This window comes from Pelobates fuscus, chromosome 2 (assembly GCF_036172605.1).
Source record: "Pelobates fuscus isolate aPelFus1 chromosome 2, aPelFus1.pri, whole genome shotgun sequence".
In the NCBI taxonomy this organism is placed as follows: Eukaryota; Metazoa; Chordata; class Amphibia; order Anura; family Pelobatidae; genus Pelobates; species Pelobates fuscus.
Genome location: NC_086318.1, coordinates 222,061,101 through 222,087,399, shown reverse-complemented (window position 1 = coordinate 222,087,399; position 26,299 = coordinate 222,061,101). Strand labels below are relative to the sequence as shown.

The 26,299-nt window shown below is 41.2% G+C and overlaps 1 protein-coding gene across 1 annotated transcript in view; it reads right to left on the bottom strand.

The window, feature by feature from the left end:
- The window catches only part of SMYD3 (SET and MYND domain containing 3), an 839,309-nt gene that overhangs the window by 724,288 nt on the left and 88,722 nt on the right, over window positions 1-26,299 (bottom strand). The window lies entirely within an intron of this gene.

The window sequence follows — 26,299 nt, the reverse complement described above, 5'->3', positions numbered from 1 at the left end:
GATCCAACACGCAGAGTACAAACAGTAGCCAGATACGTATACCGGACCTTAGAATGGCCGGACTAACGTAAGTAGTACAGTATAGAATGGTCAAAGACAAGCCGAGGTCGAGGGTAACAGAAGACAGGTAAGCGAGAGACAAGCCGAATCAAGGGTAACAGAGATAAGCAGAGTAAGGTAAACAAGCCGGGTCAAAACCAAAAGGGATAATAGAATACACAAGCACTGAGTGACTAGAACAAGCTAGAACCACGACAGGGCAATGAGCTAATGAACGAAGCTCTGTTAAATACCCTGTTCAGAGCAGTAACCACGCCTCCGAGGCGTCCTGATTGGTCCTGCAGCAATTGAGTGACAGGTCGTTCCGGAGGAGTGTCCTGATGACAACTTCCTGCCTAGATGCTGTAAAAGGCAGTCACTCTCTCGCGGCCGGCCTTGCATGACCGGAAGACCGTGGGGAAGGGAGCCATCAGGCCGTCTGGATGGAGGAACAGCTAAGTCTCTACCTCTTTCGGAGGTAGAGACCGCAGGTACCCTGACAGTACCCCCCCTCTCAGATACGCCCACCGGGCGGAATACACCAGGGCGAGAAGGGCCCTGCGGAGACGGGGAGCATGCACCTCCTCCTGAGGTACCCAACTTCTCTCCTCAGGACCATAACCCTTCCAATCGACCAGATATTGCAGTTTCCCCCGGGAGATTCGAGAATCAACGATGGAATTGACCTCATACTCCTCCTGACCCTCCACCTGAACTGAGCGGGGAGGGGCGATCGTGGAGGAGAACCTGTTACATATTAATGGTTTTAGCAAGGAAACATGAAATGAATTAGGAATGCGTAAGGCATTAGGCAACGCTAAACGATACGCAACTGGGTTAATTTGAGACAGTACCCTGTAAGGTCCAATATATCGAGGGGCAAACTTCATGGACGGCACTTTTAACCGAATGTTTCTAGTACTTAACCATACTCTATCGCCTGGAACAAACACCAGTGCTGCCCTTCTACGTTTGTCAGCGTGTTTTTTAACCAGCGTAGAATTGTGCAGAAGGATTTGTCGCAGAAGGATTTGTGCAGAAGGATTTGGCAACATGAACATCCACCGACGGTATCCCTTGAGAAGAAGACTCCGAAGGAAGGATGGAAGGATGAAAGCCATAATTCAAGAAAAAAGGGCTATAATGTGTAGAATCACAAATGAGATTGTTATGTGCAAACTCCGCCCAAGGAATCAAACCGACCCAATCGTCCTGGTGTTCTGAAACGAAACAACGTAAATATTGTTCAACTTTTTGGTTAGTGCGTTCAGCAGCTCCATTGGACTGAGGATGATAGGCAGAGGAGAAATTCAATTTGATGCCTAGTTGGGAGCAGAATGATCTCCAAAAACGGGAAACAAATTGGGAGCCTCTGTCAGAGACAATTTGGGAAGGTATCCCATGCAAACGGAAAATCTCCCTGGCGAATATCTCCGCTAATTCGGGCGAAGATGGGAGTTTAGGTAAGGGAATGAAGTGAGCCATTTTAGTAAATCTGTCTACCACAGTGAGGATGACAGTCTGCTTTTTAGAGATAGGCAAATCAACAATGAAGTCCATTGCCAGGCAGGACCAAGGCTTTTCAGGAACCTCTAAAGGGTGCAGAAATCCGCATGGAAGCGAATGGGGTAGCTTGGTCTTGGTACAAACTTCACATGCCCCGATGAATTCTTTAATATCCTTGCGTAAGTCAGGCCACCAAAAATCTTTAGAGACCAGCGCATAAGTCTTGCGGATGCCAGGATGCCCAGCCACCTTGCTGTTATGGAGACAGCGTAGCACCTCCAGTTGGAGAGCGGCAGGAACGAAGTGTCGATCCCCAGGAGTCTGTTTGGGTGCCAAATGCTGAAACTTCATGATCTCAGAAAGCAATGGAGAGTGAATCCTGAGATTCGTGTTCGCGATGATATTCCCCTTAGGAACTATGGAGGACAGAAGTGGTTCAGTTATAGTGGATGGTTCATATTGACGAGACAAAGCATCGACTTTAGAGTTCTTAGAACCAGGTCTATACGTAAGTACATAATTAAAGTGAGTGAGGAACAAAGCCCAGCGAGCCTGCCTGGCGGACAAGCGCTTAGCCTCCCCAATATAGGACAAGTTCTTATGATCCGTTAGGATAGTAACAGGGTGTAGTGTCCCTTCCAGTAAATGTCTCCACTCCTTTAAAGCCTTAATGACCGCTAACAGTTCCCTCTCCCCGATGTCATATCTGCTCTCAGGCCCAGAAAATTTTTTAGAGAAGAAACCACAAGGGTGTAACGGTTTATCCACCCCTAACCTTTGAGACAGAACAGCCCCAACTCCTGTCTCAGAAGCATCGACCTCGAGCAAGAAAGGCAGAGTAGTATCAGGATGAACTAGAATGGGAGCTGAGGCAAAAAGTTCCTTGAGAGTCTTAAAAGCACCAAGAGCTTCCTCAGACCAGAACTTAGTATCAGCCCCTTGTTTGGTCATATTGGTAATAGGCGCAATGATAGAGGAGTAACCATTAATGAAGCGCCTATAGTAGTTGGAAAAACCAATAAACCTTTGGATAGCCTTGAGTCCTTTGGGCAAAGGCCAGTCTAAAATAGATTGGAGTTTACCAGGATCCATTTTAAAACCTTCCCCAGAAATCACGTACCCAAGAAAGTCTACCTGAGACTGATCGAAACTGCACTTCTCCAATTTGCAGTATAGACCATGTTGCAGAAGTTTGTGTAACACCTTTCTGACCTGTCTATGGTGAGTCTCAATCTCCTTAGAGTGTATTAGTATGTCGTCCAGGTAAACAATAACACAATCATGCTGAAACTCCCTAAGTACCTCATTAATCAACTCTTGAAATACTGCAGGAGCATTGCATAGTCCAAATGGCATAACAGTGTATTCGTAATGGCCATACCGGGTATTGAATGCCGTCATCCACTCGTGACCTTGCTGGATTCTCACCAAATTGTAAGCCCCTCTGAGATCTAACTTGGTGAAGATTTTGGAGCCCTTAAGACGATCAAATAACTCGGTAATCAGTGGGATAGGATAGGCATTTCTGACAGTTATTTTATTCAAGCCTCGGTAATCGATACAAGGTCTCAGCGTGCCATCCTTCTTCTTAATGAAAAAGAACCCCGCCCCGGCCGGAGAAGAAGACCTCCTGATGAATCCCTTTTCTAAATTCTCCTGAATATACTCCTCTAGAACCGAGTTTTCCTGAACAGACAAAGGATATACATGGCCCCTCGGAGGCATAGTCCCGGGTAGAAGCTTAATGTTACAGTCAAATGACCTGTGTGGCGGCAAAGAATCGGCATTCTTCTTGTCAAACACTGCCCTTAAGTCTAGGTAAAGGTCTGGTATTTGTCTTTCTGTGGACTGAGTAGGATTCTCCTGTATGTTAATATTAGCTAATGGAGAAACCTTGCACAAACACCGATCCTGGCAGCTCTGGCCCCACGAGAGTATCTCCCCTAACTCCCAATCAATAATAGGGTTATGTTCTTTCAACCATGGGTACCCCAGAACTATGGGAACGGAAGGAGACGAAATGAGCAGAAGAGATAAATTCTCCACGTGTAGGATACCAACATTTAACTCAATGGGTATGGTCTCACGAAAGATAACAGGGTCTAGTAGTGGTCTACCATCTATGGCCTCAACGGCCAAGGGTGTCTCCCTTAGCTGGGATGGGAAATTGTTTTTACTAGCAAAGGCTTGGTCGATAAAATTCTCAGCAGCACCGGAATCTATCAAAGCCATAGCCCTTACTACTTCCCTCCCGCAAGTTAAGGAAACTGGTAGCAGAAGCCTGTGATCTTTATAATTAGGAGTAGAGGACAAAATAGAAACACCCAAGGCCTGTCCTCTAGAGAGACTTAGGTGCGAGCGTTTCCCGGGCGGTTAGAACAGTTCGAGAGTAAATGACCCTTAGCTCCACAATACATACACAAACCCTCTCTTCTCCTGTACTGTCTTTCCTCCTCAGAGAGGCGGGTATACCCTATCTGCATAGGTTAAGGAAGCAAAGATACCGTGGAGTCAGGACTTGGAAAAGCGGGGGCTAACCTAAAAGAAGGTCTCCGGTTCCTCTCTCGAGTGTTCTGTCTCTCTCTTAAACGTTCATCTATACGAGAGATGAACGAAATTAAATCCTCTAAATTCTCAGGGAGTTCTCTGGTAGAAACCTCATCAAGGATTACTTCAGATAAGCCATTCAAAAATACATCCATATACGCCTGCTCATTCCACTTGACCTCTGACGCCAGAGACCTGAACTCTAGTGCATAATCCACCAGTGTTCGGTTCTCCTGTTTCAGACGCAACAGTAATCTGGCTGCATTAACCTTTCTACCTGGAGGGTCAAATGTTCTTCTAAAAGCAGCTACAAAGGCGTTATAGTTATAAACTAATGGGTTATCGTTCTCCCATAATGGGTTGGCCCATCTCAGAGCTTTCTCAATAAGTAGGGTGATAATAAATCCTACCTTTGCCCTATCTGTAGGATAAGAGCGAGGTTGCAATTCAAAATGGATACTAATTTGGTTTAAGAAACCACGACACTTCTCAGGAGCCCCACCATAGCGTACTGGGGGGGTAATGCGAGAAGAAGCACCCACTGTGGCTACCTCTAGACCTGAACCGACAGGAGAAACAGGGGTATTACGTATCTCCTCTGGTGGGTTATTGGCACGAGATAATAGAGCCTGTAGCGCAAGTGCCATCTGATCCATTCTGTGATCCATGGCTTCAAACCTAGGATCAGGAGAAGCAAGCTGACTGTTTGTACTTGCAGGATCCATTGGCCCTGTCGTAATGTCAGGATCGGGACAGGGATCCAACACGCAGAGTACAAACAGTAGCCAGATACGTATACCGGACCTTAGAATGGCCGGACTAACGTAAGTAGTACAGTATAGAATGGTCAAAGACAAGCCGAGGTCGAGGGTAACAGAAGACAGGTAAGCGAGAGACAAGCCGAATCAAGGGTAACAGAGATAAGCAGAGTAAGGTAAACAAGCCGGGTCAAAACCAAAAGGGATAATAGAATACACAAGCACTGAGTGACTAGAACAAGCTAGAACCACGACAGGGCAATGAGCTAATGAACGAAGCTCTGTTAAATACCCTGTTCAGAGCAGTAACCACGCCTCCGAGGCGTCCTGATTGGTCCTGCAGCAATTGAGTGACAGGTCGTTCCGGAGGAGTGTCCTGATGACAACTTCCTGCCTAGATGCTGTAAAAGGCAGTCACTCCCTCGCGGCCGGCCTTGCATGACCGGAAGACCGTGGGGAAGGGAGCCATCAGGCCGTCTGGATGGAGGAACAGCTAAGTCTCTACCTCTTTCGGAGGTAGAGACCGCAGGTACCCTGACACAGACATACACACAGTCATACATACTGACATACATACACACAGACATACACACACAGACATACAGACATACATATATACATATATACATACTGACAAACACACACACATACAGATAGACACATACAGACATACATACTGACATACACACACACATACAGATAGACACACAGACATACATACTGACATACACACACACATACATACTGACATACACACATAGAGACATACACACAGACATACATACTGACATACACACACACACACAGACATACATGCATACTGACAGATATATACATACATACACACATACATGCATACTGACAGATATATACAGACACACACAGACATACATACAGACGCACAGACATATATACATACTGACAAACACACACACATGCAGACACATACAGACATACATACTGACATACACACACACATACATACATACTGACATACACACACAGACATACATACTTGCAGACACATACATACACACACCTCATTTATCAGCCACCCTCCTCTTACCTTTAAGTTGCAGGAGGGTGGCTGGGGATGATGGGAGGTAGGGGATGCCTTTTCTCTCCTTTTTCTGTTCCTCTGCTCTCCCTCCGCTCTCCCTCCGCTCTCCTCCCGCGCGCAGTAAGCTGGGAGGAAGTGACCGGCCGTCACTTCCTCCCATCAGCCCTTGCGGTGTAACCGCAATTATTTTTTTTTTATTTTTAGATGCTTGGGCCACCTGATGGGCCCCGGTGCAGATGCACCTGCGGCAGTTTTGCCGCTCCACGTGGGGCCCGGGCGGCCGGGCCCCCCAGGCCCGTGACAACCGTTATGGTTGTCACCCCCTGATGGCGGCCCTGTCCATGGTGACTCATAAGCTTAAAAGGAGTACATGGATATTTCATTGTATTAAAAGAAACAAACAGAATTTAAAAAAAATAAAAATAATTATATTTAGACAGTAAGAGGTAGTTGTGTTAAATTCTTGTGTGCAGCATACTGTCTAAATATACAATAATATGTGATACATACAACAATAGAGGAAAAGTGTAGGCACATAGCCATGTAATGTATTTGTGTCAGGTATCTCAAGGTTTTGATAATGATATATTGTTAATTGGGGTAAAAGTTAAGAAAGTTCATTTAAGAGTATTAAAATTTAGGTTTATAAAATGTCTATAATATTTAGCAAGTAAGACTTAAAAGTGTTTCTTAGTGTATAAACACATTAATTAATAAGAAGAAATATATAGTATATAGTAGATCTTGCTGATTGCAGGTGCACAGTTAGGGCTATTTATTGGCCATTACGAGGTTAGCTCTCTGGAGCAATTACCTGACTGTTTTAATTTGTATGCTTTACTTTGTCAAATACAATTTGACTTTGATTTAAAAGTTGTGGATACTAGCTGTTTGTATCACCAGATGACCACTTTAGTAATCATTTTTAATTTCTGCAAGTTTCCACTCGCAAAATTGACACTATCTAGTTAATTACTTGTTTGGCTTTTCATAAAACTTGTGAGGTTTGTAGAGTTCAATAATGTTTTTTATAACTATTAGCTGTATTTGAACTCTGTCCCTCTATATATACAGCTTGAATATTCCCAGAAGTCAATGCTGCTATGTTTGATCTGGAATAAGGAAAATAGTTTCATACTTATTATGCATGGCAGTATTACATTTCCACCAATATACTACGAAAGTTGTGAAGCTGGTTACAAAGACTGCCTGATGGGAAGGGGGAGGATCTATTTATACCAATTTCTGAGTTTTATTTCCTGTCCTTTCTTTATAGCTAAAATGTTCCATTCCTTTTATTAATTTTGTAGGCCGTTTCTGTACTTTATCTAGTGTCATAATATATTTCTTTAGAACAGGTGCCCAAAATTGCACAGCATGTTCAAGGTTTGGTTTAACCATTGATTTCTAAAGAGGCAAAATGTTATTCTCATCCCCAGAATTAATGCCCCTATATATACATGCCAATACCTTACTGGCCTTAGCCACTGCATTGCATATTGCTGCCTAATTTGTAGTCTATAATAATTCCCATATTCATCAATACTTGTGCATTCTCTACTCCTAAGTGCATAACTGCATTTTTCTACAAATCTCTGTAGGTGCAACATTTCAAAGCAAAATACAGACATACACCATAGACTCCAGGCACAATGAACACTTCAAATCACTGAAGCGATCATGGTGCTTGAAGTAACCTTTTAAGTGTAAATTATCGTGAATTCAATATAGATTTACAAAGTTTAGTGTGTACAGTCCGCTCTATTTTCATTTCAGCTATTTTGGCCAATACGTATTTTAAATCACTGACAATTCACCTTAGAGCGAATAACCCTGCATTTATTTTATTATATATATATAAAATAAATTTAAAAAAAACTGCAAACAAACATTTACCACACACCATTTAATAGAACCAATACAGAGAGCTGTCAATTAATAGTTATATCAGTGACTGGAAGCTGCACATGTCAAACACACAATTGTCGTAATTACAGAACTATAAATCAGAGGGTAATGCACAAAAGTGAGTGCATTTAATCTTTTTATAATTAATTTCTATGTTAAACTCTTTCCAGTCCCTAAAAGTGGAGCATGGTTCAGGGTCTGCCATCACTAGTTTGTCTTTACCAACTTTTTGGACCAACTGTTTCATGGATAGCACGTGAAGAATTATTGATAAACAAGTCAAAATTAAGGACCATGCCAAGCTTGTTGGGTGCTCCTTGGGTTCCACTTTAGAGGACCATCCTGCACCTTACAGAAAACATTTTAGAAGAGTTTATTTTGGCCACATGTCAGTATACTCTCTGATCTGATGTTTATAATGCCTCTAATTAAGGTAAATTCCTCCTAGCCATGAACGTTAGAAGATGACACTTCCGAGGGATGAAATAACAGCTTTTCAGATTAGAGCTAGCCAGGCCACTTTATAATACGATATGTAAGCAATTTAACAATGAACCCTTGTCCAACAATAATTTGTTGCTAGGAGTTTAAATGGCTTATGAAAGACACCCTGCTAAGCAAACCTAAATCCCCTTTTATTTCACAGCAGGAAAACAAATGGTCCTTAAGGTCAGCTATTGTGGAGTCTGCCAGGCCCTGTTGATAACTATTAGCACAGAACGAATAACAGACCATGTGTGTGTGGTCAGGATAGACATCTTCATCTTGACAACAAGTTCTGTCTACATTGACATAACTTTTTCTCTCATTTTGTTAGGCTTTTAATAAAATACGATTTAAAATAAATAGTGCTTTTAAAATAAATAAGAATCTAACCAACATCAAGCTATCTCAATTTGTATTCATATATTCTGCTGACACTACTTTGACATAGTCTTTGGAAAAAAAATCTGAGCTGAATCTTTCAAAGATTATGTAAAAAAAAAAAAATCAGATTTAAAAACTCCTTTTGAATTGCCAGTGCGTGTACGTTCTCCTTATGAAATTATTTTACAAATTAATGTAATAGAGCTTTCTGCCCGTAGCTTATAATCAAGCTGTTACAGTACGGTAATACAAAATACTTAGCAAGATGATTCAAGAGTTTACAATCTAAAGGAAATGATGGGGAGTTGATACATGAACGTGCAGGGGGTGTATGAAGTTGATGGCCAAAGATACAGGGACATATGTTAATACTGAATAGTTTGTGAGGTAGTTAAAGGGACACTCCACTGTCCTGGGAGAAACGAAAAGCCTTTTCATGGAATAATAGCCTATCAGAGCGCACCTCCTGCTTTGCATGCATGCGTTGGCTCATGCAAGGACTGCAGTGTTCTGAGAAGGAGGGGGGGTAGACGTGCTCAAGCAGAGCCCACCTTCCATTTCTGTTAGCTCAGGGGAGTTAACAGAAGAAGGTAAAAAGCTCTGGGTGTGTTTAATGAATTATCTATAAAAGAGCCCCTTTCAAGAAAAGTGTAGAAATTAGGAATCGACCGATATTGACTTTTTAGAGCCGATACCGATAATCTGTAAACCTTCAGGCCGATAGCCGATAACTTACCGATATTCTGTACATTTACCATTTTGAAAAAATAAACTATTTCTAAAGGTAAATGCACAAAATATACATGCCACATGTAGTGGATGCTGTGTGTATAGACAGGGGAGTAGTGTGTGTTTGTGTAGTGGATGCAGTGTGTATTTGTGTAGTGTGTATATAATGAATGCAGAGTGTGTTTGTGTAGTGTGTATAGTGAATGCAGAGAGTGTTTGTATAGTGTGTATATATAGTGAATGCAGTGTGTGTGTGTAGTGTGCATAAAGTGAATGCAGTGTATGTGTAGTGTGAGTCTAGTGAATTCAGTGTGTGTGTAGTGTGTGTATAGTGAATGCAGTGTGTGTATAGTAAATGCAGTGTGTGTATAGTGTGTGTATAGTGAATGCAGTGTGTGTATATAATGAATGCAGAGTGTGTGTGTGTGTGTTTGTGTACTTCGTGTATATAATGAATGTAGAGTGTGTTTGTGTAGTGTGTGTATATAATGAATGCAGAGTGTGTGTGTGTGTTTGTGTAGTGTGTGTATATAATGAATGCAGAGTGTGTGTGTGTGTGTGTGTGTGTGTGTAGTGTGTGTATAGAATGAATGCAGAGTGTTTGTGTAGTGTGTGTATATAATGAATGCAGAGTGTTTGTGTAGTGTCTGTATATAATGAATGTAGTGTGTGTATATAATGAATGCAGTGTGTGTGTTTGTGTAGTGTGTGTATAGTGAATGCAGTGTGTGTGTATGTGTGTTTCTGTAGGTATGTAATACATTAAAGGGGAAAAAGCAAAGACAATAAGCACAGTATGTTTAGTTATACAAATTGTTATCCTGATAACCGAATATTGAAAATTACAATGAAAGTGGATGAACTAAACAGTCCTTATTGAAAACTTTATTTGTTGGAACAATGACTGCGTCTGCATATACAAGAGTGCGTGGGTGTGCAAGCGAGCAAATGCTTATTTCATAATATATTCCATTATTAACAATAAAATACACAATAAACATGACATTTTGCTTTTATTCATAGGCCAATGATAAACCACACATTCTATCCAGCTGAAATTACATCCTAAAATAAACAAGAACTTTGGAACTAGGAACAAAGAGACCAGGTCAGATAAAATGTATGATCTGGAATTTTACCAACAGAACTAATAAAATGTGTTTCATGCCACACACGGATAAAGAAAATATATACACAAAAACATAAAATTTAACTCATCTAAGGCACATGAAGCAAGCGTAGGATGAGATCTCGTGCTGCCAATATGGGGGCTTAGGGTGATTTTGCGATTCTGTACACTCCGTCAAATATAAACTGTTTGGCCCGTTTGGACGGCAGGACTGTTGCCACCAAGTACCTGATGAAATGGGGCAGTTCTTCCAATTGTAGTGCTTCTTGGACCGCTCTTAATTTTATATTTTTTCTCCTGCCCCTGTCATCTAGTATATTAAGTTGTCTGGCAATTGAGGCTTGTGCTGTTTGCAGGCTCTGTACAGTTCTCCCTAGGGCATTGAGATTTCACTTCAGGTCAGCTAGGCCTGTTTCTGTAGCCTGTGTGCGGGCTGTCACGGCCTGTACCTCTGGCGTTCCAGAGCAGTGTGGTATATACCACGGACTGAGTCCCCTGGTGAGTTCTGGCTGCTGTCCGCTCACGTGGTAGACCTTGGGGCCTCAATTTCGGGTTTTCTTGCCCAGGGTGGAAAAGAAGGGCATCTGCGGGTTCTGCAAGGTACGCTGCAGCTGGCCGTTGGTTGTGTGGGATGCTGTCTATTTTTTGCAGATTGTGCTGTATAGCTCCAGAGCTCTGACCAATGGTGTCTGCTCCGTTATGGTGTCAAGCTCTGCCCCCCATTACTGTGAGTTTTATTGTTGTTAAGGTCTGTTTTACTAAGAGAAGTTTCATTATTACTGTGGGATGCACAGTAAGGGTTAATATAACCAAAACTAGTGATATTTGTTTGGAGTAACCCTTTAACCTACTTTATATGGATAGAAAATAGAAAAATTAATACTGTGTTTTGTTAAGGTAGTATTGGAGTGGATGCCATGCTCTAGAAAGAGAGTTAGGATTAAAGTTTTTGTAAAAATACTGGATATTTCACTATCATGTACCCCTCAAGGATGGAGGGCGTTCCTAAACGCCGGCGGGCGGCATAGAATGTCCCTGCCGTCCGGGGCACTTACCGAGTCCCCGCTGATCCCACGCCGGCAGTCGTGATCCTGGAATCTGCCTGGGAGCTCATGCAGACCCCCTCTGCCCGTTCCCCCCCCCCCCCCCCATGTGACCGCAGGGTCCTCGCGATCACATCGCCGGAATAGCCGGCTAATGCAGTGCCTGCAGGGGGCCTTCTTGAACTATCATGCTTGTAAAAAAGTTTGAGAAAGTTATTAAACAGTTTTTAAATTACATAAAAAGTACTGAGATCATATATATATATATATATATGATCTAAGTACTTTTATATACACATACATACATCATTAATCCCTTAACACCATAACGGCGTTCTATGCCGTCCCCGTTATAATGGGCTTTAAAGCCGTTGCAGCGGCATAGAATGCCTTAACGATTTTCAGCCCCTGGAGGTCCGTGGTACTTACCTCCGCCGCGATCCTATTTGGGAGGACTGCCTGACCGCCCAGGCAGCCCTCCCCCGGCAAATCAGGCCCCGGGGGCCATGTGATCGCTCTCAAAGAGGCTGGCTGTGGATGTGCCAGCAGGGAGACTGTCTGGGCTGTCAGACAGTCCCCCTGCTGGTGGGTAGTGAAAAAAATAATTAAACATGTAAAATAAATTTTATGAATATATAATACATATATGTAACCTCATACGTAATGTATTTTAATAATATAAGTACATATATTGGTATTAAAATACACTTAGAATGAAGTTACATATATATAATATATATATATATATATACACACGTATAATTACAATAATAAATAAAATAAATAAAACATATTTTTTATAATTAAAATAAATTATATATACACATATGTAATTTCATTCTAACGGTAATTTGTTTGGGATATATATATATAGGTAACAAAATACACTTAGAATGACATTCTATATATATCTATATATAAAATACAAATAACCGCAAATATATATATATATATATATAAATATAAATATATATAATTACATAAATGATTACATAAGTATACACGTAGAATTTAAATACATATATTTAAATATATATTAAAATTCTATGTGTATATTTAAATAATCTTTTAACATAATTATGTGATTTAATTCATTACAATTTGATTGACGTGGCTGACTGACAACCGAGGCAGAAAGTGCAGTGAATTTAATTTGCATGCAATATATTTAACCCTGTAACTCTCCAAAACACCATAAAACCTGTACATAGGGGGTACTGTTTTACTTGGGAGACTTTGCTGAACGCAAACATTTCAAAATGTGTAAATTGTATTACAACTATGATATTTTCAGTGCAAGTGAAGTTGTTTGCATTTTTCACACACGAACTGCACTTTTACTGATGATATTGTTGTAATATGTTTTACTGTTTTGAAACACTTATGTTTGTGTTCAGTGAAGTCTCCCAAGTATAACAGTACCCCCCATGTCCAGGTTTTATGGTGTTTTGGAAAGTGAGAGAGTCACATATAAGGCTTGCATTTAATTTTTTTCACATTGAAATTTGCCAGTTTGGTGTTGCCTATGGGACCTTATGGTAGCCCAGGAATAAGAATTACCCCCATGATGGCATACCATTTGCAAAAGTAGATAACCCAAGGTATTGCAAATGGGGTATATGTCCAGTCATTTTTATTAGCCACTTAGTCACAAACACTGGCCAAATATTGGTGTTTTGCTTTTTTCACACAAAAACAAATATGAACGCTAACTTTGGCCAGTGTTTTTAACCAAGTGGCTACTAAAAAAGACTGAATATACCCCATTTGTAATACCTTGGGTTGTCTACTTTTGCAAATGGTAAGCCATCATGGGGGTAATTCTCATTCCTGGGCTACCATTTGGTCTCAAAGACAACATAACCAGTCTGGCAAATTTTAATGTGTATAAACTGAAAAATTTAATGTGCTATGTTTGACCCTGTAACTTTCCAAAACGCCATAAAACTTGTACATAGGGGTTACTGTTTTACTTGTGAGACGTTGCTGAATACAAATATGTGTACTTTATTGCAGGAACAGCTACCAGTATTGTGACATTCACAGTTAAAATGCCATGCAGAACTAAAAAAAATTAAATTTCTTAATTTCTCAATTTCTTTTTTTTCTTGTATTCATATTAAGTTATGTTTAATATACAGATATTTGATGTGACATGAAAGCCATGTTTCTCCTGAACAAAATGATATATAACTAGAAAAGCTACAATTTCTGGGGAAATTGTGTGAAGTGTTCTTGCCTCCACCAGTAGTCTACAACTAGAGTGGGCGGAGTAACTGTTATCATTTATATAGCACATTTAATTGCAACGTTGTTGCCCAAAGTGCTTCACAGTTACATTAAAACATACAGTTATAAAATCATTAGCAGGTGTACAAAGGCCCTGTCTATGACATCACTTGCTGCTGCAGCCTGGCACAGGTCAGAGTATTTTTGCGGTTGCCATCTTCAAACTGTCGTATTTTAAAAACTATAAATCCTACAGTGAAGAGCTTTATATTGTGAGAATCACAAGACCCAGACCTACATTTTGATGCATAGTATGTCTCTGAGATATTAACAATGAAGGCACAGTCGCAGTTTAGAAATTGCCCTTCAAATGTGAGCTTTGCAGAGTGGAGTTTCAATGAATGTCAATGGACTGCGTGAGTTGCAAACAAATGGTCATATTGTGAAAGCTATAAGGACTATGGCTTAGCTGTGGACATTTTTAGTGGCAGCAGGGATAGCTGAACGTTTTGATATAAGATTTGTGTAGGTGGGCCTGAAAATGAGGGAGTGGTGGCAGTTTAGAAATCCTCTCCTGATTTTTCAGCTTTTGCCAGCTCACACTCTAGTTTTGAACATTTTGCCATTCATTCCTATGGGACCAATTTCGCCACAAGAACGACGATATTCCGTGAACCATTCGGCGAAACGTTACACAAAGTAATAGCAATCCGATCGGGAACAATCCGCACGTTTCGGTATATTACTGTCTATGTAGTGTAAAAACTGTGGGAGGAGTTAGGGTGGTAAATTTGGCTATAATAAGAATAATAATATATATGTGAGATAACATTAAGTGGTCTTGCTATGCAAAAACACTTAATAAGTGTGGGTACACATAATATGAAAGATGTGAATTATGGTTGAACAGACATATAGCGCAAATTCAAGGTTTTGTTTACGTTTTGTTTTAAACACAACTTGTACAACTGCCACAGTCCTTAACCCCTTAACGACGAGTGACGAGGTCCGTCACTCAGGGGAAACCCTTAACGACGAGTGACGGACCTCGTCTGTCACCCGTTAAAATTAACCCGGGGTTAATGGTGCTCCGGTCTGCCTCTAATACAGTTAATACGACTTGCGCTGTCCCAGCACATGTGCCCTGTCAGAGCGAGCACATGTGCTGTGTATACTTACCCTCCACCTCCCTGCACTTCCGGGTTCACTGTGAAGTGCAGGGAGACGGATCTTCACTGATACTGCCCCCTGTAAAAAAAAAAAAAATAAAGTAAAATTAAAATCCCACCCCCCTTTACCTAGTTTAATAAAAAATTAACCCCTTCCCTGCCAATTGATCACTGACTACAGGGATTACATTTTACTATGATCTGATTTTTTTTTTTTTAACCCCTGAGGGATAATTATTTATTCATTTTAACCCTCAGGGGTTAAATTTATTTTATTAATTAATTTAAATATTTTAAAATGAAAAATTTAGCTAGCTGGGGAGGGTGGAAGTTAGTGGGGAATTGGGGGATTTAGTGTTAGGCTAACTAGGGGTTCACGTTAAAAACATTTTTAAAATAAGTTTTAAAAAGTTAAAAAATGAAGTTAAAAAAAGTTTTAATAACGTTTAAGTAAAAAAATTTAACTAACCTCTTCCCTGCCAGTCGATCACTGCCTACCGTGATCAAAATACAGATCACAGTATTATACTGCGATCTAATTTTTTTTAACACCTGACGATTAATTTTTATTTATTTTTTAACCCTCAGGGGTTCAATTTATTTAATTAACTAATTTAAATATTGTATAATTAAATATTTTGCTAGCTGGGGTGGGTGGGAGTTATGGGAAAATGGGGAATTTACTGTTAGTGCTGCTTACTGCTAGTTAGGGGTTAACGGTAAAAAAAAAAGCTTAGAAAAATGTTAAATCTGTAAAAAAAAAGTTTTAAGAAAGTTTAGGAAACTTTAAAAAAATTAATAAGCAAAACAAAAGTTTAAAAAATAGTTTTAAAAAGTAAAACGAGTTTTAAAATGTTAAAAAATACAGCGTAAAACTTCAAAGTTAGAAAAAAACTGAATGGCTGCGTCTCAAATGTGCCCCTTCAACATCCACATATACCTGGCAAAGGTGCATACGGTGCTATTGCTGTACTCAGACCACATAGCTGAGCAACATATGAAGTATTATACAGTGTTAGCACACATAAGGTTTGCAAAATATACTGTGCAAACTCACTTTGTGTGTCAAAAAGGCAGAAAAAACGCTTATTACCACTACACCTGGTACAAGCTAGCGGAAAAATTATCCCACGCCAAGGTTCAAAATATGCCTTTTGAATTACCCCAGGATGTATTCTTCAATAAATAGTATGTGTCTGTGGGGAAGTTTCAATAACCAACCATCTAAACTACTCCAAATTGGAACATGGACACAGCGTAAAACTTCAAAGTTAGAAAAAAACTGAATGTCTGCGTCTCAAATGTGCCCCTTCAACATCCACATATACCTGGCAAAGGTACATATGGGGGTATTTTTGTACTCAGCAGACATAGCTGAGCAACATATGAAGTATTATACAGTAGTAGTACACATAAGGTTTGCGAAATATACTGTGCAAACTCACTTTGTGTGTCAAAAAGGCAGAAAAAACGCTTATTACCACTACACTTGGTACAAGCTAGCGGAAAAATGATCCCACGCTAAGGTTCAAAATATGCCTTTTGAAATACCCTGGGGTGTCTACTTTAAGAAATGGTAGGCCTTTGTGGGGTAGTTTGAATTTAACCCCTTAAGGACACATGACATGTGTGACATGTCATGAGTCCCTTTTATTCCAGAAGTTTGGTCCTTAAGGAGTTAAAACCTGCGAAGATGCTTGGAAATTGCACATAGGCCCAGCGTCAAAATTCAAAGTTCGGTAAAAACTGATATGGCTTGGTCTCCTATATGGCTATGTAGCTTCACAAAATAGTGCCAAAGACATTCATTGGGGATGTCTTTTTACTCGAAGACTTAGCTGAGCATAATTTGGGTGTTTTGAACTTAGTGGCACATACGAAATATACAAAATGCCCAGCAAAAATGCAATCCGTATGTAAAAAAATGGCCAAAATTATTTTTTACCACATACTTTGGCATATATTGGTGAAAAAATGGGGGCATGTTAAGGCACAATATGCACCATATGAGATACCTTGGAGTGTCTACTTTTACAAATGGTAGGCCTTTTTGGGGTTTTTGTGAACAGTCAAACTACTATAATACCCCAAATGGAAGCATAGGCTCATTAAATCCGCCTCTCAAAATTCTACTGTAAATGTTGAAACGGACAGGTCTCCTATATGGCACTGTAGCTTCACGAAATAGTGCCAAAGACATACAATGAGGGTATCGTTGTACTCAGCAGAAGTAACTGAACACAAAATAAAACTTTGTACAGGAATAACACACACCAACTTTACAAAATACACATGAGAAGTGCTTTGTTATAAGTTTGTGTGCCAAAAACCCCAAAAAACTAAATTTTACTCCAATATTTAGCACAGATTGGCGGTGAAATGGCTACTTAGAAAGTGTCAAGACAACCTTAGGACAATAGCCTGTGATGTCTACTTTATATAAATATATACTTTTGTGTGGCAATTTTGTTTTCTTTTATGGCTATTAAGCTTACAAGACAAACATACCAAATTCTAAAATCGCTCCACATTTAAAGTTTATTTTACTCCTTGTGCTTTGTGACCTGTAACTACCAAAAAAAACTGAAAATCCCAGACACATTATATATTCTGTAAATCAGAACAACTAAATTAATTTATTTTTAATTACTTTCCTTAACCTGCACTAATTGTGCACACATTATTATTGCAAAAACTGTAAAAAAAACTAAAAAAATTTCTTTTTTTTTGCATTTTTCTGTATTTTTCTTATAATAAATAAGCATTTATGTAGATATATGTTACATCAAATTAAAGCCCTTTCTGTCCTTTAAAAAACGGTATATAATATGCGTCGGTGCAATAAATTAGTAAAATGTAAATTGCAGTTGAACGCAAACAGCAAAAAATGCAAAAAATGCCGTTGTCATTAAGTGAAAGACAAGCTTCTGAAGCTCTGTTCTTAAAGCGGCACTGTCATGCCGAATTCCGTTTTTTTTTTAACCCCCCTCCCGCCTCAACTACATCCAATCGACCCCCTAGTCATCCCCAAATGCCCCTATGCCCCCCACATTACCTATTTTTTATTCTTTATTTTCTGCCCGATCTTTATTCAGGGCGCCGCCATCTTTGTGTGGGTAGGTGAAGTCCCTGTGGGACACGTCATCTGCCCACACTAGATAGCCCTGAGATTCCCGCACATGTGCAGTGAAACACCTGGACATGCGAACGGGAATTTCACCTATTCATTCATTCATCAGACAGACGAATGAATGAATAGAAAAAATCAGACGAACAAACTAACACTGTGTATCAGTGTTAGTTTGTTCGTTCAGTTTATTACAAGGAGGGAGCTACCGGCGTGCAGCTCCCTCCTTGTAATATGTAACTATAGAAGCGGCAGGGAGCAGAGCTCCCCACCACTTCCTAAGCCCCCCAGGTCCCCCCCTCACTCTATGGGGGTCAATATGACCCCCATAATAGCACAAGGGAGATTAAAATCTCCCCAATGCCCCTACTCGCTATATCGCGAGTAGGGGCATGTCCACTAAACAGTGAGCAGCCTGTGGCTGCTCACTGTAAAAAAAAAAAAAAAAAAAAAAAGGGTAATAAGGGGGGGACGGGGGGCCTACTGTCCTCCCCCGCCGGCCCCCACCCCTGGACGGCGGGTGGGGGCCATAATGGGAATGATGGGGGACCTACTGTCCTCCCCTCAGGCCCCCACCCCTGGGCGGTGGGTGGGGGCCATAATAGTAATAAGGGGGGGGACCTACTGTCCTCCACCCCCCGGCCCCCACCCCTGGGCGGCGGGTGGGGGCCATAATAGTAATAGGGGGGGGGGGACCTACTGTCCCCCCCCCCCGGCCCCCACCCCTGGGCGGCGGGTGGGGGCCATAATAGTAATAAGGGGGGGGGACCTACTGTCCTCCAGCCCCCGGCCCCCACCCCTGGGCGGCGGGTGGGGGCCCTAATGGAAAAAAGGGGGGGGGGACCTACTGTCCTCCCCCCCGGCCCCCACCCCTGGGCGGCGGCCATAATAGTAATAAGGGGGGGGGACCTACTGTCCTCCAGCCCCCGGCCCCCACCCCTGGGCGGCGGGTGGGGGCCCTAATGGAAAAAGGGGGGGGGGACCTACTGTCCTCCCCCCGGCCCCCACCCCTGGGCGGCGGGTGGGGGCCATAATAGTAATAAGGGGGGGGGGGATCTACTGTCCTCCCCCCCCCCCGGCCCCCACCCCTGGGCGGCGGGTGGGGGCCATAACGATAATGGGGGGGGACCTACTGTCCTCCCCCCGCCCCCACCCCTGGGCGGCGGGTGGGGGCACTAAGTAAATTCCCCCCCCCCCCATCAAGGTGACTAGGGGTGCCCAAGCCCCTAGTCACCCACCCCCCACCCAAATAAAAAATGCCCCTACCTACCCCCCTCACCCTAAAAAATAGTGAGGGGGGAATAAAATTGCTAACCTGTAAAGTAAAATTAAACTTACCATTCGACGTCTTCTTTTTTCTAAAATCTTCATTTTTCAGCCCCAAAAAAGGCCAAATAAAAAACCATCATAGCCGTCGAACTAAAAATAAAATAAAAAACCCGAGCGCAAAAAAAAACCCGACGAAAAAGAAAAAACCCGAGCGCACAAAAAAATAATCCATCTTCACCCATGGAGGGCTCCGCGCAGACTGAGCTCCGCAGGGCGGGGCAAGGCTTATAAAGCCTTGCCCCGCCCTGCAATTAGCCTAAGAACACTCTGATTGGTGGGTTTAAGCCAATCAGAGTGCTCTTTGTCATTTTACAAGCGTGGGAAAGTTCTTTGGAATTTTCCCACGCTTGTAAAATGTCACAGAGCACTGTGATTGGATGGCTTGAAATCCATCCAATCACAGTGCTCTGTGTCATTTTACAAGCGTGGGAAAGTTCTTTGGAATTTTCCCACGCTTGTAAAATGACACAGAGCACTGTGATTGGATGGATTTCAAGCCATCCAATCACAGTGCTCTGTGTCATTTTACAAGCGTGGGAAAGTTCTTTGGAATTTTCCCACGCTTGTAAAATGACACAGAGCACTGTGATTGGATGGCTTGAAATCCATCCAATCACAGTGCTCTGTGTCATTTTACAAGCGTGGGAAAGTTCTTTGGAATTTTCCCACGCTTGTAAAATGACACAGAGCACTGTGATTGGATGGATTTCAAGCCATCCAATCACAGTGCTCTGTGTCATTTTACAAGCGTGGGAAAGTTCCAAAGAACTTTCCCACGCTTGTAAAATGACACAGAGCACTGTGATTGGATGGCTTGAAATCCATCCAATCACAGTGCTCTGTGTCATTTTACAAGCGTGGGAAAGTTCTTTGGAATTTTCCCACGCTTGTAAAATGACACAGAGCACTGTGATTGGATGGATTTCAAGCCATCCAATCACAGTGCTCTGTGTCATTTTACAAGCGTGGGAAAGTTCCAAAGAACTTTCCCATGCTTGTAAAATGACACAGAGCACTGTGATTGGATGGATTTCAAGCCATCCAATCACAGTGCTCTGTGTCATTTTACAAGCGTGGGAAAATTCCAAAGAACTGAATTCTGAGTGATGCTTGCAAATTAGATACTATTAGAATATTGGCCACAGACGTCAAAAGTAATTGCAGGGTATACAAGACTAGCATTAAATCACTTCCAGGTGTTATTGTTCTCCTTTTATAAGCAAGTTTAAACTCTTCAAAACATATTTTGGAAAATATCCTTTTTTTCTGCTGGCTCTCTGATTCCACATATCCTTGTAGGAGATCATGCTACCAAAGCCATATATCAACAGAGGAGGTCCTTGCTCTATTATGTGTAAGTAATAAGTAGGATACCTTCTAGATTCTATACAGAAACTATAATACATACTGTATTTTATTGGAATTTTCCTTTTATATTTTCACATATTGTGCAATAATTGGAGAAAACCTAGCACTGTTGACCATCATCGTTCACCATCTGCGCTGATTGAAATAGTTTTTAGTAGCTCCTAAAAGTGTGAGTTGTCCTTTATTACATTGTTCTAATGTCCACACTGTTACATGTTGCACTATTATTTGTTTATTTTCTCTTTACAGCACAAAGAAAATCCTTATTTCCAAGCCAGTTTTATGAACGGGGTGTCACTGATTAGCTTAGGACCATCTGCTGCGCACCTGCCCGGCTGCACTTCACGCTGAATTTTCAGAAGCCAGATGCCACCCAGGGGTTGGCGATCAGCAATTTTGGGGTTAGTGTTCTGGAATGGTTTAACCCCTAAAGGTAAGTGTGCCTGGGGGCCTCCTGACACCATAACAACTTAATTTAGATAAAGTTGCTATGGTGCTTTAATGCAGCCTAAACGGTCCCTTTAAACCACTCTTTTTTGGCGCAGTTTATCAATATATTGTTTTGGTTTGTTGTGTATTCTCACACGGCTGTTTTGGTTTAATGTGTATTCTCACACGGTTTTTGTATGATTTACTGCTGCCACTACTATAGATTATAGCGTGCGTCTATCTAACCTAATTGGTAGTGGTTATGGAGCTTGGATACTTTCTTTAATATCCTCGAGCCAAGGTTATGTGGAATACATATATAGGAAAACAAAACATATTGTACATATAGGAACTTGGAAGTAGGATACCCAAGAAATATATATGAGATAGAACAGCGGCACAAATATCTGAAAATACATTTTGGCAATTACCCAATGTAGGGAGGTATGCATACACACATCAACAAGAGTTACATACTCTATATACTCAATTTTATGTAACAGAAAATGGGGCATTAAAAGCTAAGCACTGTCCAGCAACGTCTATAACTCACACATCTACACACTATTGTCATGGTTGATTTATTATATCAATAAGTCTACTTAGCACGACTTATTATTCGTGCCTAATTTTAATTGGAATACCTGGTATAGTTTTGTAACAAATATTTTAGTCCAGCTCGTACTGGTCACTTACACAGACTTTCTTTTCACATTAAAGTAAGAATATATTTTTAAAAATGTAATAAAAAAGTAATAACGATGATAGAATATAGCGTATAATAATACCGTTAGTGTGGTCCAATATGCTAAATGTGTTTACCTGTTCATTTTTATTCCGCATTAATCTCTGAAAAGTGCTGTGCTTTTTTTCTTTTAATTCACATTATTAAGCACTACGTATTGATTCCAGTGATGTCATTATATTGTTTAAAGCCATTGTCAGCTCTTTCATGATTGTGGTATGTTATGCAGGGATGTGCTTTAAGCAAATGTGATCTTTTTCATAATTAGACACAGTATAAGCATGTCTTGCTTTTGTGCCTTTCAGAACTGTATGACAAGATATTGCTTTCATATTAAACTTAATAACCATCTATTTTCTTCTATTGCAGACTAAACAGAACTTATGGAACATTTGAGGTGCCTGTTTTGTATTTCATAGAAATAATCAGGGCTGCCTTGAAAGTTCTAACTGTTGTTTCAATCGAAATTTCCAATTAACAGCCACTTACATACAAATTACATGTTATTACATCAAAGTCACATTAATGTTGTACGAAAAAAATGAAACCACCCATATGAAATAATTATAATAATAATAGAGAAGGCTAATATTTGCAGCACCAGGTGCAGCAGAGCAAGGGGGTTCATTTGTCAATATCAAGTACAAGAAACTGACATAACAAATAATAAAAATAGAAACATTATGCAGCAGTGTCATGGCCGAATCCAGTTTTTATTAACCCCTCTTCCAACTCCACTATATCCAATTGTCCCCCTAGTCACCCCCAAATGCCCCTAACCCCACTCATGAGCGGCGGGTGGGGGCCCTAAATAAAAATGGGGGGGGGGACCTTTTGTCCTCCTCTCCCAGCCCCCACCCGTGAGCGGCAGGTGGGGGCACTAAATGACAATGAGCAATTGGGGTAAATAAAAATGGGGGGGACTTAAGAACTTTCCCACGCTGTGTAAAATGAGAAGCACTCTAAATGGTTGGATTCCAAGTCAACCAATCAAAGTGCTCTGAGTCAAAATGCATGGCGTGGGAAGGCTTTATAAGCCTTTCCCCTCCCTGCGGAGCTCAGTCTGAGCTGTGCCCTCGCCGGGTGAAGATGGATTCATTTTTAGCGGCGGGTTTTGTTTTTTTCCTGCTGACCTTTTTTTTTTTATATACATTTATTTGGCCTTTTTGGGGGCTGAAAAATAAGTTTTTAGAAAAAGAAGACTTCTAATGGTAAGTATGATTTTATTTTTCAGGTATTTAGTTTTATTGTCTATCCCCTCAGTAATTTTAGGGTGAAGGGGGTAGGTAAGGAAGTCTAGGGGCTTGGGGACCACTTAGCCCCCACCTGTCGCCCATGGGTGGGGGAGGATAATAGGTCCCCCCTTATTGTAATTAAGGGTCCCCACCCAGCGCTCATGGATGGGGGCCGGGGGGGAGGACAATAAGTAGGGATTAATTTTATTTTATTTGAGTAGGGGGGGGGTGATGTCTAGGGGCTTGGGGACCACTTAGTCCCCACCTGTCGCCCATGGGTGGGGGGAGGGGGAGAGATAATAGGTTTCCCCTCATTGTGAGTAAGGGCAATAGGTTTAATAGCCCCCACTCGTGTAGCACAGGTGGGGGGGTATACTAGGGTTTTTTTTGTTTTTTTTTTTACATTGAGCAGCCACTGGCTGCTCACTGTGTAGTAGACATGCCCCTACTCACAATATAGCAAGTAGTGGCAGAATTTACTAATACTAAGTACTTCTTAGTATTAGTAAATTTGTCTGAAAGACCAATTTAGGTCTTTCAGCCTTTTGGTAGATGGCTTCCTAATACTGTGGGAATTAGGGAGCTATCTACTCGTGGCACGCATAGGATTAGAGTTTAATTCATTCGAAACTGTTCTCATTCTGTTAGGACGAAATTCGGTAGTTTTGACAGCGTTCTGTCTAAAATGACAGGACGTTCAGGAATACTGACAGGAAGCATTGCGAGATCACGGAGGAAAGGTGAGAATTGTGGGGAAATTGCTTTGACCACAGGACACGGAGCACACTTTGTTCCTCCGCTGGTCAAGCTTAGGGAACCTCCATAAGAGAAATAGTCCCTACTATTGTCTTAAGATTTAAAGCAAACTAGAGCAGACAAGAAGAAATTAAGAACAGATCCTGAGAGAGGGAGAGAAGAGGAATCGATTTAAGTCACCTCCATTTCCTTGTGTCATGGAGAAGGGTGAGTACACAGGGAATGGAGCGGACTTAAGCTCCTCCTTTGGTCAAAGAAGGTTAAGCATAAGAAAAATACATAAGACAAAGTAGTCCCTATGTTTTAAAGAAAACTAAATCAGAAATAGAGAAAAAAAAAAAAAAGAACAGATTCTGAGAGAGAAAGAGAAGACGAAACAATAGGAGAAAGGTAAGTTTGGCATGACAGTGCCGATTTAAAGCCAAATACGTTCGGCTAGATGCATTCGGTGCTTTCGCATTGGAAATATATGAAGTATAGGATTCTAAATGTTCATAAACCACCTCTTTTTAACAAAATTCCGGGACAAAATCAATGCGGCAGGATGCACATTCGCAAATTATTGTTCACTAGCTTCCTGCAAGCAAGTCAATTTATGTACTATTTGCCTGCTGACAACGCTAGCAGCCAGCGAGCAAATAATTTAATAAATCCTTGGCCGCGCAAGGGTTAATCAAGCAGTAACAGTAAAGTTTAAAAAAATGTTACTATAAGAGAGGTTAAAAATCTCTTATATGCCCACACCTGCCATGGGTGGGACTTATCAAATAAACAGTGAGCATCCAGTGGTCCATGGGGTTGTGGCCTGTAAAATAGCAGTGACATTGGGTGGAGGACTTAAAAAAAAATAATGGGGGGTGGGAGATCACTGTTCACCACCTTTAGCCAAACCGTGGCAAGCAAGTGTAAGGCATTATATTACACTGTTTTAATTCTCACTAAATTGCTTCAGTTGGTTGGCTTGTGAGCAAACTAATTAGAGCATCCTAACAGAGAAGTTTCATTTCTCCTTCAACTTGCCTGGGAATATTCCCATAGTAAGTCTAAAGAGAATTCAGACTCACCTGTTATAGAGCTTACATGTCAACCAATCACAGCAATCTAATTCAAAGCATGGAAAAACCTTTATAAATGATTTTCCCACATTGAATTTCATTCTGCAAGATGGATATATTTTTGTTACATCGTGTTTTTATTTCTTTCAGGGCATTTCTTGTATGTTGCATTGCTGCATTATTGATTTTCATTTGGCTTTTTTATTGGCTGCAGAAAATAAAATTTACAATAAATTTTTTTTTTTAAAAAGACTTATGATGGTTGTAACGGAGCTCCGTGTACTCCGACCGAGTACCCTCAGTTGATGGATGCTCCTAGCGCTCTCAGAGGACTCCAAGCACTGCAGACGACACCACAACCACCGCAGGCTCCACAACCGCCGTAGCTTAACTGGATGCGCCGTCTTCCTTCCACCCTGGATCGGCTACTGTCCACCAGGACCGTGTGGGGAAGACCTCTCCTCCAGGAGAGCGTATCCGGAACAAGCTCTTAAAAGAGCTAAGTGATTAAGCTCAGGGGAATATGCAGAGCATAGCAATCCCCAGTGTGATACAGCAATTCCCTCCAATAACGAGACAAGGCTACGTTTTGAAGGGTCAAGAAGAACTGAGGACTGGAACAGCCAGCCTGCTTTTTATTACAAAAAGGTACACACAGGACACTCCCAGGGGGAGGTTGAAATTAACCAATCACCTACATGGTACCACCCCCACGTCTCCTCCCCTCAGATAAACACATAACATAATTATAGCATACAGTAAAAATACAGATTTCACACATACACTGTAACTTTAAAACTATACATTCAATCTCCATAAATTACATATTTGAACTCAGCATACATCAAACATAAACACTTCCAAAAATCAGCCAAATCCCCCCAGTGGATCAAAAGTTAGCTGGAGGTCCCTTTATGACCGACCGCAAGCACAATTTCCTGCCCAAAACAGTTCCATAGATTTGGGCTGTGCGGTCGGTCAATATCATGCCGAAAAACGACTAAGTCCCATTTCGAACGGGACTTAGTCTCTGGAGCTGAAAAACAAAGTGTAGAAGAAGGTAAGGGTCAGCGGTGTTCGGTAAAATGTGTAGCCGATTTCAGTTCCATGAATTTGGCTACACATACCGCTGACCTCGTTCGAATGAACAAAGATGGCCGCCGCCACGTGTTCATTTGTCGAATGGCGGTCACTTCGAATACTTCGGCACTTCGGCTGCATCCGAAGTGCCCATTTAAAGCTGCAGCACTGTTCCAAATTATTTAAAGGGA